Raw genomic sequence first — 15151 nt, forward strand, 5'->3', positions numbered from 1 at the left:
GAGAAGCCACTTTGAAGATATCAATAGGTAATACAACTACCATTGTTAATTCCCTGCCACTTTGTTTATAACTCTGTGTTGTCTGTATTGTGCTTGTGATATGTTGTAAAATGTTGTATGTCTGTTAATGTTTCCCTCCTTTTATCTTTAAAATAAAAAAAATAATAATATTATATTAAGATTCAAACTAGTAGCAAATTACCAAAATGTAACCCATGTCTCAAATACAGAAAAAATTTTTAAATACTTAAACTATATAAAGATAATAACTTCAATTGCAGATGAAATTCGAATGTTCCTGTAAGCTTTTGGTATGAGTACATGATTGCTCAATGCTCTTCTTCATCTGCCCCTCACTGGGTAACAGAGAATTTTTTTTTTTTTTTTTTCCGGTACCGGGAACTAAACTCACAACCTTGCGCTTGCCAGGCAGGCGCTGTGCCGCTGAGCTAAATCCCCAGCCTCTAACAGAGAATCTTGAGCTCTGCCTTCCTAGCCTTCTCCTGCCTCTTTTATGAAGCCCAGGGTATATCTCATCTACCTTCCATTCCCGTAGCGTCGGGCTACTCCTGGCGTCTCCTTGTGCAAAGCAGCTGGCTGGAAATTTTCTTAGCCTCTAAGACTAGTGCGGTCGTTACTTGTGATGTCTGTACTTCTTGGCTGAGGTACCTAAATCTCTGCTGAAATATTATTTAACATCCGTAGAGAATTAACACTGAGTTCTACTTTTTAAAAATTTGTGTCTCAAAATCAACACCTTATTTTATGCTGCTCTGTTCTTAAATTGTCTCTTGCAGTTTTCCATTTATTTATTGCCTTGTCTAATGCTGTAGTTTAGATCTTGAGTGTTTCCCAAAGGCCTGTGGGTTAAGGACTTGGCCCCCAGGGTGACACTGTTGGGAAAAGGTGCATCTTTTTACAGGATCCCATACCCGAGGGTTGGACATGTCTGGCTTGCCTGAGCCACACTGAGTGAAGAGAAATTATCTTGGAACACATATAAAATATGTAACATGGTTAATGTATGCAAGGAGCAAAACTTATTTTTCATTATAACCTGCAAGCCACCGGCCGGATGGGCCTGTAGGGTAGGACCTAGTGGGAGGTCTTCAGGTCACTACAGCTGTGGGGCCCCAGCCCTCTCTCATTCCGTTTCCTGGCTGTGAGATGAGCAGTTTCATTCTGTCGAGCGCTCCCATCATGATGCCCTACCTCACCGGAAGCCCAGAGCAATATGGCCAGTCAGTCATGGACTAGAATCTCCAAAACTGTGAACCCAAATAAACTTTCTTGTAAGCTGATTATCTCAGATATTTTGTCATCATGATGGGAAGCTGACTACACATTTACCAGGGAGTAACTTCATTCTCTTTTTCTTTTGCATGCTCCATAATGCCCATAATTCTACCATAGACGTAAAGATGAGCTCAGGATATGCTTATTTATACAGTCCCAAACGTACACTAAGGAATAAGTTATGTAACAGCTCACGACCACTCACTGAGAAATGTCTTTATGGTAACAGTGCGGACCCTGACACGTTGGCTCAGCTCCCTCCCTCCCCACATCACCACCATCTGACACTAAAATGTTGAAAGGCAGCAAGCCTTACTGTGAACGCCTCTAACCTGTGTATTTCTCCCCTACATGAGCAGCTAAGTCTGCTGAATGTGAGACCAGTTCTGGCCAATTGTCAATGAGTAGAAACAGCCTGTGTCTGAGATCAAGAAAGTGAAAAGCTGGTGTGTTCCCTTCATCCTTTCTTTCTCCTGCTATAATGACCCTGGACTGGAAAGCAACAGCCACATGAGAAAGGGGAGCTGCCGGACCTACATTAGAATCTCTGAGAGTGAGAAATATCATATCGTTGTGTTAAACCACCGAGTATCATAATTTGTCTGTTATAGTAGCATTGTCTATCCTGTTCAACAGATATGATATTCAGAATATAACTACTACAAAATAGGTACCGACCTATCAGAATGAATGAAGTGACCAATGAATGAATGTTTTTGGCTGTGAAGGACTGGCAGCAGGGCTGGAAGTGTAGCTCAGGAGTAGTGTGCTTGCCTGCCATCCGGCACCCAGCACCTCAAAAACAAGAAACAAAACAACTACAACAAAAAATACCACAGCCATTCAAATCCATATCAGTGGAATAACCATGAAAATAACCCTACAATGTACTGCAATTTTATAATTAATGAAACTGACATTCAGACGGAGTAACTGACCTCATTCAGGCAATGACTGGTGAGTGGCAGAGCAGAGACTCAAACTAGTTCTGTTAGGGGGCTGGGGATTTAGCTCAGCGGCACAGCGCCTGCCTGGCAAGCGCAAGGTCATGAGTTTGACTCCCGGTACCGGAAAAAAAAAACTAGTTCTGTTTGCTACAAAAGCCATTCTCTTTCTGCCTCAGCATTCTGCCTCCTACTTGTTGAATGACGGCTACGTCACCTCTATAACCCATCAAAAGTTAGAAGGCGATAGAACTGTCCAAATAGCTTAATTGTTTATTCGAACGATGGAGTATAACTTAGTAGTATGTATTTATTATTGTTTGATTTTCTATAACTCATTCTTGCTGCTGGATGGAATGTCAATATTACATCTTGCTTTTTCTTTTAAATTTCCCTCGTGTCATTTTTCATCATTAACCCCAAAACTGTATTGTTTAAGTTGATATATCCAACTTCATGACATAATATATATTAAGAAGTCAAGAGGAAATTAAATTAGGTGAAGCGCTTGGCTTACGCCACAGTTCTTTAGCTCCTGCTGCTCATTCTTCATTTAAATTCATAAGTCTCTTTTCTCCATGACAGGATAATCATCTCCACAGCAACTGACTATTATATCACAAAGGCTGATGCCTGTGAGTGAGAGCTGGATCAGCAGGAGCTGAGCAACGCTTAAGCAACAGAGATCTATTTTCATACAAATATTGCTAATTATAATGAGCAAAGGAAGAAATATATCATTCCCTCCCCGTGACCCTTCCCATAATACAAGTGGAGCTCCCCCTACATAATTTCTTACCAAAATATAGTGCTTTCAACCCCAAATGTGTCTAAAAAAATCATCTGCCTCTGTAGAGATGATATCTCCTGCCACAGCAAGGCAAATGTGTGTCGAGACCGAAAAGCAGGCTCTAGTTAAATTAAAATCACACAGATACTCGGTGTGATTTAGAGCAGAATCCTAAACAAGATCTGTGTACTACCAATTGCTAAGAACCTTAGAAAGCTAAACGGCAAACAAAAATAACATGTAAAAATATAAGGAGTGGTATAGAAATTGTCACTGGGGCAAAGGAAAAGTATTAGCAGAGCCTCTTTCTCCAAAGAGGCAACTTGGAAAAGTATGGTCAGGTGCTTGTTTGAGCTGACTAATCACATCAGTGGAAGACATGTTGAATTTGAAATGGGTTTGGGCATTTTACAACACAATCTCAAGGTGGCACTTTCACTGGCAGACAGTTCCTCTACAGGAACTGAAAACACAGGGTATACTGGTAATAGAACCTAACACAACAGGGGATGACTAGCAGATGCTGCCAAAGATCTATTATTTTTATATTGGTTTCATAAAACTTAAAGTCAGATTACAGTCATAATCTTTTTTTTTGAGACAGGGTCTTGCTATGCAGTTCAGAATGAGCTTGAGCTCACTTTGTAGCCCAGGCTGGCCTCAAACATGCAACGATCCTCCTGCCTCAGCCTTCCGAGTGCTGGGATTACAGGCATGCATGTGCCACCACACCCGGCTTACATTTATAATCTATACATTTTTCAATGTTAGGAATAAGGCTCAAGGCCTTGTACAGGCTAGGTAAGCATTCTGTGACCGAGCTATACCTCAGCCCTTCAGCACACAATCTTAAAAAGTGTCATGCTTAAAGAATATCAAGCTTGCCTCTCCCAGACTAGATGATGAGCATATTGCGAGTAGGTGCTATGCCTTCTATGACTATGCTATGATCTGTAATGCTCAAAACAATTCATGATAAAGAGGTATTGTCTCAATTTAGTATTGAAAGGCAAGGTTCTCTGAACGTATGACAGCAGGGAAAAATAACTGAAGTTGATATTGCCTTTCTGCTTTTATTTTATCTTTTTAAATTTTTTGGTACTAAGGTTTGAACCCAAGGCGGGTGCACTGAGCTACATCCCCAACCTTGTTTTGTTTTATTTCACTTTGCTTTGTGATAGGATCTTGCTAAACCCTAAATTGTCCAGGCTGGGTTCAAACTTGCAATCCTCCTACCTCAGCTTCCCAGAGTGCTGGGATTATAGGTATGCTGTGCCCAGTGGTCTTTCTAGTCTTTTAGTCCCAAACTCAAATGAGTTGAGCAAAGGGGTCCTGAATATGCCACTATAGCTTAACAACGATTTTGAGAGGGACTTCCAGGAAGATAGTGGTGCAGTACGCAGTAACGAATCAGCCTCTCCAAGATTTGGCATACAGACAGTGGTTAATAACAACTTGGGGAAGAAAAGAAGGAGTGCTGTAGGTCCCTAGGACCCAGAAAGGATCTGAAGGATCTACAAAGAAATTGACAAGACAGACTACAACACAGCAAAGGGAAGAGGCAACTTCTACTTTTTCCTGGCTTCTGGCTCATGGTGTGAGAAAGGAAGATTAAATCTACAGAGACACAGTGAGAGCAGGTGACTCCAGGGGCCTCCAGGGAGAAAAGTACACCAGTGGAATGGGGCGGTGGATGCTGTGTACTACAACCACTGGTGAATGACTCCAGTACAAGCGACTGCTGTGTCCCCTAGAAGGAGTGCTTGAGTGGTCACCATTTTTTGTGGGGGACCAAACTGATCCCCAGGCTCAGAGCAGCCTCAAGATGGCTCCATCTCAGGGCCCCCAGTGTTACACTGCAACAGTGACTGGTAAGGGACAATCATGGTGGACCTCCATGGTCAGGGAGCCAGGGTCAAGCTGACAAGAGATACACAAACTGTTATAAGCTGAATGACTCCGGTCCCAATCCCACAGCCAGAGGTCAGGCTCAGCCTGAACTGCCATGGATTTGAAATTATTGGAACCAACACCACACCCTAACCTTACTGCTGGCTTGCTGGGATTATCCAGCTTGGATCTGGGCTCTGACTGCCTCTTTTGTCTACCAGTGAGGGCAGAGTCAGACCTTGAACTGGACACGGTCACAAAGCTGTAGACCCCAGAAGATAACCACAGGCTGGAAATCGCAAAGAAATTTCTTCCTTCTTATTTTGTTGTTGTTGTTGTTGTTTTCTTTACTTTTTAAAATTTTTGTTTGTTTGGCATTTTTTTCCTGACTTTTTTTGTTTAGTTGTGCAAATGAACAGCGTTTGTAGGTTTTTGTTTTGTTTTGTCCTTGTCTTTGTTTTTTCATTCTTTCCTTCCCTCCTGGCTTTTTTACCAGTTTCCTAAAGCTTGGGTAATCTTTCTTTGTCCTTCAGCCTTGCTTCTACTCTCTTATCCTTATTTATTTTTTTCTTCTCCCTTTAAGTCTATTCTCTTTAGAGTAAGATTGCTCTACTGAGTGAATATTTACTGTATATAATTTTCTGGTTTGTCTTAGATTTTGGTATATAAATCTTATGCCTATGGTTAAGTGTGGCAAACTGTTATCACAGTTTGCCTTTTCCCTGACTGTGTTTGGTGCTACTATTATTACCAGATGTACTACTTTACCCAAGGTGACATAGTTGCTATGATTAGTTAATTAGTTATGATTCCTTGTATGCCCGGATGGTCTGAGGGACATACACAATACTACAGTCCCGTATCAAGATCTGGGTGCTAGGCCAAACAGGCTGCAACCTTTCATACCTAATAAGCAGAAGGAGAAGGATCCTGGGACAAGACCCAAAAAGCCAGCTACACTTCTGAAAAGACATTTCCTTCCTTCACTCACTATGCAGTTCAGGCTGGCCTCGAGCTCACTTATGTAGCCCAGGTTGGCCTCAAACTCACAATAATCCTTTTGCCTCAGCCTCCCAAGTGCTAGGATACTGCACCACCACACCTGGCCAGCTATTTCTCAAAGGACTAATATCTAGAATATATAAAGATCTCAAAAGTATCAGACCCCCAAATTCAAAGATCCATTCTAAAAATGAGCATCTGCAATGAATAGGCACTTCTCAGATGAAGAGATACAAACAGCAAATAAATACATGAAAAAATGTTTAACACCACAAGTCATTCGTGAATGCAAATTAAAACAACACTGAGATTGCCTCTCACCCCAGAAAGAATGGTTATCATTGGGAAATCAACCAGTAGCGATGTTGGAAGGACTGTGGGGGAAAAGGAACATTTCTCCACTGTTGGTGGGAGTGTAAACTGGTGCAACCACTGTGGAAATTAGAGTGGAGATTCCTCAAAAAACTAAAACTAGAGATCCCATTCGACCCAGTTATTTGCCTTTTTGGTATCTTTTTGAAAGAATTAAAAGCATCATACCACAGTGATATATGCACACTCATGTTTATAGCAGCACAGTTTATAATAGCTAAATCTTGGAAACAGTGCAGATGCCCATCAACCAATGAATGGATAAAGAAGATGTGAGGATTTTTTGTGCAATGGAGTACTACTCTGTCATAAAGAAGGATAAACGAGTCATTTTTGGTCAATGGATGCACTTCAAGACCCTAATTTTAAGTGAAATAAATCAGGCATACAAGTTTAAATATTGCATTGTTTCTCTTGTGTGAGAAATCCAAAAGGTAAGTCAGGAGAAAATGCAGGATAGATATAGGGAAGTAGGAAGAACATGTTCAAAAGTGAAGGAGAGCAAGGGAGGGGCACAGGGAATAGAAAGAAGAGAAAAGAGATTTTAAAAAAGCAAAGAATAGAAGGGAAAATGTGGAAACAAAGCTTGTGAAGATGAGGAGGAGAAAAAACATTGAGGGAGGGGAGGAAAATGGGGGAAAAAGAATTAAAGTATATCAGGTACAGGTACAAATTCTCCATGATGAATGTGATCATTGTGTATGGCAAATATGTACTAATAAAAAATGTTTTAATGATTTTCAGCAGAAGGCATCTGAGTTGTTGAATTCTTTTCTCTGCCTAAAAGCAGAGCTTCCAAAAGGAACTGAGAAGTCAGTTGTAAGTCCACTGGCTGGGTGCAGCGAGGGAAGATTGACATATCATCAGAGAAGCTCAATCTGTATCTCACACCAGCGTAGGCATTGTCACAAAACTGTTTTCTCTCTTACCTATTCTTGTAGGAGCCCATTAGTCTTTCCAAAAAGTCACTTTTTTTTGTAAGTGCTTTTTTTCCCACTCCTTCCCTGGGGAAGGTGGTGCATAGGTCAAAAGTTCCAACCAAATCTTTAAGTCACATGTTCTGTGAACGCTGTAGCTCAGCGACTGAAGCCGCCTTTTCTTTTTTTTTTTTTTTTTTTTTTTTGTCTTTTTGAGACAGGGTCTCGCTATGTACTTCAGGTTGACCTTGAGCTCACTTTGTAGCCCAGGCTGGTCTCGAACTCTCAACCATCCTCCTGCCTCAGCCTCCCGAGTGCTGGGATTACAGGCATGCGCTACCAAGCCCGGCTCAAAGCTGCCTTTTCTCTTGCTAATCCCTTTTTACTATTTTAATTTGCAGGCTGCCAAGAGCTGACTCTAAGAGGGTAGGGGAAAAGTTTCTCTTTCCAGATAGTTTTAAAGGGGCGACCACTATACATTTTGTCTTTTCCAGAGTTCTCTTTTAACCCATCGGTGTGGTTAAATGTCATTACTCCTAATGGCCTCAACCCTTCACTTGGATTCCGCTATCAACAATCTCAAAGAAATGCCTTCCTATCACCTAAAATCTCCAGACACCCACTGCTCTCAGGCTCATATCTGCTCCATTGCGATTATCTCTGATTGTCACTTTCTATGTGCTGGTTCCTAGCCTAATGCTGTAGGGGGGCTTTCTATAAGTCCACACCTTTTACCTTAAAAGGGACCATACTGCTGCCCAGTAATCCTCCTGGTCATTCCTTTATGATTTGTGTGTGTGTGTGTATGTGTGTGTGTGTGTGACTGGGGACCAAGCCCAGGGCCTTTGCAGTGAGCTACACACCCCCAACCTCTTTTATTTATTCTGAGACAGAGTCTTGCTAAATCCCTGAGTTGCCCAGGCTGGGAGAGAAAGCAGGGCTCAGACTTGCAATCCTCCTGTCTCAGTGTCCCAGAGCCCTGGGATTACAGGTGTGCACCACCATGCTGGGTTGTACTGACTTTTTAACATCATCTATATTAATGGTAATATTCTAAAAATTTAGGGGATAACACAGAGGTACCAACCTGGAACAGATAGAGAGCACTAGAGCAGTGTGTGAGAGAGGCCCCCAGATGCACTCTGCATTTACCCTCCCATTGCTGACCGAGGGCCTGAGTGTGCCAAGAGGCTGAGGCTGCCCGAGTAGCAGGTAATACCAACTGCTAGAACCAAGTGTCACTATGTTAGCAACCAATTGGACTCATTCGAGCCAAGTAAATACCCGCTCTATTCCAAACTACATGTTTTCCAAAAACTGTCTCTTCTTTTTCTTTCTCCATTCAACATCAATCTTTCTATTTATTGAGCCAACAAATATTTATGAAGCACCGGGCAGTACTCTAAGTAAGCAAAACAGACTAAAAAATTCCTATATATATATATATATAGTAAGTAAATTAGGTAGCATACTTGACAGTGATAAGAACTATGGAAAAAAAGAGGGCAGAGCAGCCCAAGACCTCAGAAATCGGGTTGAGTGTCAGAATGGGGTTCGTGGAGAAGTGACCTGAAGAGGAGGGATGAGCGCCCTGCGTGGCTGGGAAGAGAGTTCACAGCAGGGGGAAGAGGCCGTGCAGATGTTTAGGCTCTTGGCACTCCTCCTTTGCCAAAGATGGTTCACTCTCCAACCCCTTTTAGATAGAGGTCATAATGATTGGTAAATAATCTCTTCAGTTTTTCTCCTTTCTGCTTTTATTTTTTTTATTTTTATTTTTTTTTCCTTTCTGCTTTTAAAGGGTCTTTATGAGTAGTTTTCTGTCTTCTTTGTACCTTAGATTTGTTTTTCTCCTTTCCTGACCTGCTTTCCCAAATCTTCCTCCAGGACTTTCCTCATCCTACAGTTTATTCTCCTTTAACCTAAATGCTCCTTCTAATTACAGGTTGTTTCTTCCTTCCAGAATCAGAGCCATCAGCTTCCTCTCCAGACACATTCTCCATTAGCTTCTTTTTTTTTTTTTTTTTTTTTGTTTTTCTCCGGTACCGGGAACTGAACTCACAACCTTGCGCTTGTCAGGCAGGCGCTTTGCCGCTGAGCTAAATCCCCAGCTCCGTTAGCTTCTGATCTCCTCCTTTATCCCTCTCTCTCTCTCTCTCTCTCTCTCTCACTCACACACACATGCACACACACACAGAGGACTGAATTGTCTTCACACTGAGCTATAATCCCAGGAAATCCCTCTTTCTTTCTTTCTTTCTTTCTTTCTTTCTTTCTTTCTTTCTTTCTTTCTTTCTTTCTTTCTTTCTTTCTTTCTTTCTTTCTTTCTTCTTTCTTCTTTCTTTCTTTCTTTCTTTCTTTCTTTCTTTCTTTCTTTCTTTCTTTCTTTCTTTCTTTCTTTCGAGGCAGGATCTCACTAAGTCACTAAATTGCCCAGGCTGGACTTGAATTTGCAATCTTCCTGCCTCAGCCTGCTAGAGTGTTAGAATTCTAGGCATGTGCTGCTATGCCTGGTTTCTGTTCCCTTCTTCTTCTTTTTTTTGTTTTTTGTTTTTTGTTTTTTGGTTCTTTTCCTGGACTGGGAATCTAACTCATGACCTCGCGTTTGCCATGCAGGTGCTGTGCCACTGAGCTAAATCCCCAGCCCCTCTGCTCCCTTCTAATAGTTTAAACTTATCTCTTGTAGTTCAGCAAAGATTCCTAATATCAAACTGCACCTGTATGTGGCTCCATCAACTTACAGTTATCCCTCTCCAGGCAAGACAAATGTAGAAAGAAAAATTCACCTGCAATTACTTGTATTAAAATGATAACAAGAACATAGAAGCTACTTTTAGTAAAAATAATAGACTTTTCACGTTGGCCTGCAGATTCCCAGTAGGTACTTAAAAGCCAGATAAAAGTTTGCAATCTCTGCCTCGTTTTGTATCTGTCTCCTTTACCACTTTAAAACTTTGAATCAGACTCATGCTCAACTCTGCACCTAGGCATGTTAATCTCTTACAGAGTGTTTCACCTAAAGCTGGGAATCCTGCCCTCCAAGGCCGAAGACACCGAGAGGAACTAAGGTACTTTCAAGATTTGTAGGGACGTAATAATGAACAGATTGCCAACTGTCAGCTTTTATAACCTCTTGTTCCAAGCTCCTGGAACAACATGTTGAAGTCTCATCCTTGCTGTGAACCTGCCAGGTATTGTGAGGTGTGCAGGGAAGTCCCCATGGTGAGTTGCACCCCTATGTGGGAGCAATCATCTTATGATGAGAACCAGATAGCCCCCTCAGGCAAGGAGGATGTAGCAGAACCAGAGCTGAGACAATGCCCAACCAGACCACAGTTTGACCAAGGCGGTTTAATCCTGCACCCCTCTGACCCCTGCCCCAGTTCGTCCCCTGTTTACATCAGTACCCTGGAGACAGGTCTACTGACTAGGACGCTGGTCCCTCGTCTTCCTACGGTAGAAATACTAACAGATTCCTTTCTTCATCATTATTTATTTTCCTTTTGATCTTTTGGTCAAGGGATGGGACTTAATTTACTGGAAATCCCCAGAGTAAGGCCCCTTCTAACCTAGAACTTTGGAACAAAATTGGTATTCAGTCTGTTAAAGTTGTACAATTTAGAGCTATGCTGCTGGGTGTGGTGGTGCACACCTGTAATCCCAGCACTCAGGAGGCTGAGGCAGGAGGATCGTTGTGAGTTCGAGGCCAGCCTGGGCTACAAAGTGAGCTCAAGGCCAGCCTGAACTGCATAGCGAGACCCTGTCTCAAAAAGACAAATAAATAAATAAATAATAAAGCTATACTTTATCTTAGTTCCAGAATTTAGTCTTCCTCTAGAATACTATCCTATTCCCTTCCTTATTATAGTGGGCATCTGTCTCATCCTAATAGTCATTTTTATGATCACAAAATTTGTCCAGGACAGACATAGAGCTAGAGGAAACAGACCTGGTAAAGATCAACTTAAGAAACTCCCTGTACATAAATTCAAGAAAGGAGATGAGTACGATGTGTGTGCCATTTGTTTGGATGAATATGAAGATGGAGACAAATCAGAATCCTTCCCTGTTCCCATGCTTATCACTGTAAATGTATAGACCCCTGGCTATACAAGATTTCTAACCAAGAAAACCTGTCCGGTCTGCAAGCAAAAAGTTGTTCCTTCTCAAGGTGATTCCGACTGACACAGACAGTAGTGGAGAACAAAATGAGGTGTCAGAACACACCCCTTTGCTTAGACCTTTAGCAAGATCAGTGCCCAGTCGTTTGGGGCTCTGTCGGAGTCCCACTCTCCTCAGAACATGACAGAATCTTCAGACTCTGAGGACGATGACCACGAAGATACTGACGGCAGTGAGGCGGAGAATGAAGTGAATGAATACAGTGTTGTGGTCCAGTTGCAGCCTAGTGGTGAACGGGACTGCGATACAGTAAATACCGTGTGACCCATTAGGTGACGGGTTGGTTTCCCTTTGAACCATTTATTTAGGCATGTGTTTGATTTTTTGCTCCTTTTACAGACTTCTGTAGAAATAACTTGTTTTTTAGTGTTCTAGTTTAATCAGATTACCCAGACAGGCTCTTATCTGGTACTTATCTGCAGGACTATACTTCATTTCACTAATAAGTAATAACAGACTGGTGCTGCAACTCAAGCATCAAGCATAAAACATAGCCAAAACATTTTTTTATATCTCAATGTAGCTTGTGATTAGACTTAGATCACAGTATGAAAATGAAAATGCTTTGTGTTTCACACACGAAGTCAGCGCCATAGCCATCTAGCATAAGCTGATGGTATGAAATGTTTTGTGTTTCACACACAAACATTTCAAACACAAATGTTTTGTGTTTCACACACGAAATCAGCGCCATGGCCATCTAGCATAAGCTGAAGCCAGCGCTCACACCTCACTAAAGAATGAGTTGGAGTACCTTCTGGTATTTCTCCAAGTTGCCCTCCTTAGTGAGAAGCAAAGAGGTATTTTACAATTTCTCCTCTCCTACCAGCACCACACAGAAAACTCAAAGCTATCTTTTTCATTTCTATTCCCAAGCAGTCTTATCCTGATATGAGAAGTCTGTAACTGGTACAGATTTCAAAAGGGTTTTAATACTACAGTGTTATGTATAACTATGGTTCAACAAGTAATGTCTTCAGACTTTCGAGATTTCAGTATCCTTCTGTTTTGTGTTGAGATCAAAGCAAAAAGAAAATGCTGCATAAAAATACCAAATTTCAGCAACTGTTACTACACAGATCATATACCTCTTAATAAAGAGCATTTCATGCTAATTAGCCCTGCTAACCAATGTACAGAGAAACGGTTCAAGTATTAGATTTTTTTTGATCTTTTTTTTCTCTTTTTGAGGCAGGGTCTTGCCATGTATTTCAGGCCAGCCTTGCGCTCACTTTGTAGCCCAGGCTGGCCTCGAACTCACAATGATCCTCCTGCCTCAGCCTCCCAAGTGCTGGGATTACAGGCATGTGCCACCACACCCAGCTCCAAGTATTAGATCTGAAACTAAATGCTTAACAGAACTAATGTGTAGAAATGATGTATTATGACATTTGACTTCACTATATCTGTTTTTCTCTGATCAATTTGCTGATTCTTCCTCCCCCACACTGTGTAGAAGTGAACATCCCCTAAGCTGTAGTTGAGAGTGTCTCTATACACTCTCTCTGCTGGGATCTTTGCCTATTTCAACTCTTAGTTTATGACCAAGACTGTACAACTCTTCTGAGCTAAGGTCTGTGTTTTCTCTCTACTACTGTAGCCAAGATGTGCTGACTTCTTTGTCAATTGTGTTTCCACCTCCAGTGATAAAGTCTTTTGCTCAGAAAGGACCCCAAAGTAAGATGGTCCCACGCCCAACTAACACACACTACTACTTTTGCTGCTTCTCCTACCTGAGGTAATTAATCCATCTCCAGTACAGGGGTGAAACTGAGCACCATGGTATTGCTTTTCTTCTAGAAGCTCTAGTAGGCTTTATAGTATAATACTGGAAACCTGACTTCATATTTAAGTGAGACACAATATTATAATGATTAACTTTTTAGCCTCTTATATCACCACAGCCTCTCACCATCCATCATAGGCTACTTATAGTTCTCCAAATACGCTATGCAGTTTGAGTCTATCAGCCCACTTGGTTCTTTCTGGAACGTTCCATTCTCTGCTAATCAAAATCCTGCCTTCCTTCAAGTTCTGAGGCTTAGATTCCCCTTGTTTGAAATAGACTCCTCCTCTTAGCAGCTATAGCATTTCACTTACAAAGGAAAATGGCTTCACTAGTAACCAAGAATGTTTATCTTCTGAAAACTGTAAGCACCTTAAGGATATTTATTATGTAATATGATTTTTGTGTTCATAAGAAACATTTGAGAATTCCTTACTCTTCTTCCTCTCCACAAATTTTGCTTGGCTTACATGTGGCAAAGTGTTTTTTAAATACAATTATTAATGAAACATTAAATTACTCATTTTCACTAAGTAGTACAAGGGCTCAAGTTTGGATTTTTTGTGGCAGTGTTAAGATCGGACACAGAGCTCAGCACATGCCAGCCAGCTACTCTAGGGCTGAACTACGCTTCAGGCCTTTTTAAAATTTTATTTTGAAATATCACTGGACATGTTGTCTTAGTTACTTTTCTCATTGCTGGGACAAAATACCCAACACCCAAAGTTAAAGGAGGAAAGGTTTGTTTAGCTCATAGTTCATAGAGCTTTCAGTCCAGAATAGGCTGGCTCCAAGGCAGGGTGGCAGGGCAGAGGGGCATCACAGAGGAGAAACAGTTCATGGCAGGCAGAAGGTGACAAAGCAACCAGGGATGACCACGGCTCTTTCTATCTCTTATATCTTACCCAGGCTACTCAGGGCAGGTAGCACTCACACTCTTAATCCTAGCGCCCTTAACCTTAGCATCGCACCATAAATCAATCCCAGCGTCACACACTTTAGATCTGAAAAAGCCCCAACTATGACTGCCTGAGGTGGTCTCTATCTCATCTGATACCCAAGTTTTTGGTATTCTAAACAAAGAGTTGAGTGGGATACACAGAAGCAAAGTAGAGCAGAGTTTTTATTAAAGGAAAATTCACTTCACAGAGTGAGAGCAGGCCAGTAAGAAAGTCCAAGAGAGCTTGATTCAGAGTGGGCCCATCTGGTTTAGGTTTGAGGTATTTATTTATTTTATTTGTACCTTTCCTGGGTCTTGGGGTCTGGGTGGTACCTAATGGGACTTTCTCCAATTAATTGTGAATTTCCAAGCTCATTTCAAGGAGTTTTTGAACTTATATGGGCCTATTTGGAGCCAGCATGGCTGCCAAAGCTCAGGAGGACAGTCAAAACCGTAAATTTGGTGATATTATAATGACGGTGGGGTTACCCTCAGTTACTCCTCAGACCCGTGCCAGAGGTAAGGACAGGAGCTTGTCTCACAGGCTCATGCCAGAACATCAAGGAAGTATGGGAAGGGCAGGATGCTCCTTTGGTCTTCAAGAACAGGAAGGCATCCTGTCTGCTGTGAGCCTAAGACCAGGACATTGTCCACACTATCTCCTGCCTACTGGCACATACCACCATGCCTCCAGCAAGTTGGAATTCCTGATGCAGATTCTGAAGGCGATAGTGGTTACTGCACGGGTTAGTCTTGATCGCCAATTTGGGTTAAGAGAGCCCTAGAGTGGTGACGGGATTGTGACAGAACTAACCTCCCCAAGGAATGGGCTGTTAAAAAGTAGGGCCTGGTTGGAGGGAGTTGCTCCCGTGTGCAGGACCTAGGGGACTAAATCTCCTCCCTGGTCCTTCCTCTCTGGTCTCCCCCTGCTATTTGCTTCCCAGATGCCGGGAGTCATTTAGCTCCCAGATGGATCTAAATGGCCTCTGAGAGCCTCATGTGCTGCTCCAAGGCAGGGCTTTTAACAGTTGATTG

The 15151-nt window shown here is 42.0% G+C and overlaps 1 pseudogene; it reads left to right on the top strand.

Moving 5' to 3' along the window:
* LOC102025433 overlaps positions 1-11654 on the top strand; it is a 30682-nt pseudogene extending 19028 nt beyond the window's left edge.
* Positions 11655-15151: the final 3497 nt, after the last annotated feature.

This window comes from Chinchilla lanigera, unplaced genomic scaffold (assembly GCF_000276665.1).
Source record: "Chinchilla lanigera isolate Chin_1 unplaced genomic scaffold, ChiLan1.0 scaffold00005, whole genome shotgun sequence".
In the NCBI taxonomy this organism is placed as follows: Eukaryota; Metazoa; Chordata; class Mammalia; order Rodentia; family Chinchillidae; genus Chinchilla; species Chinchilla lanigera.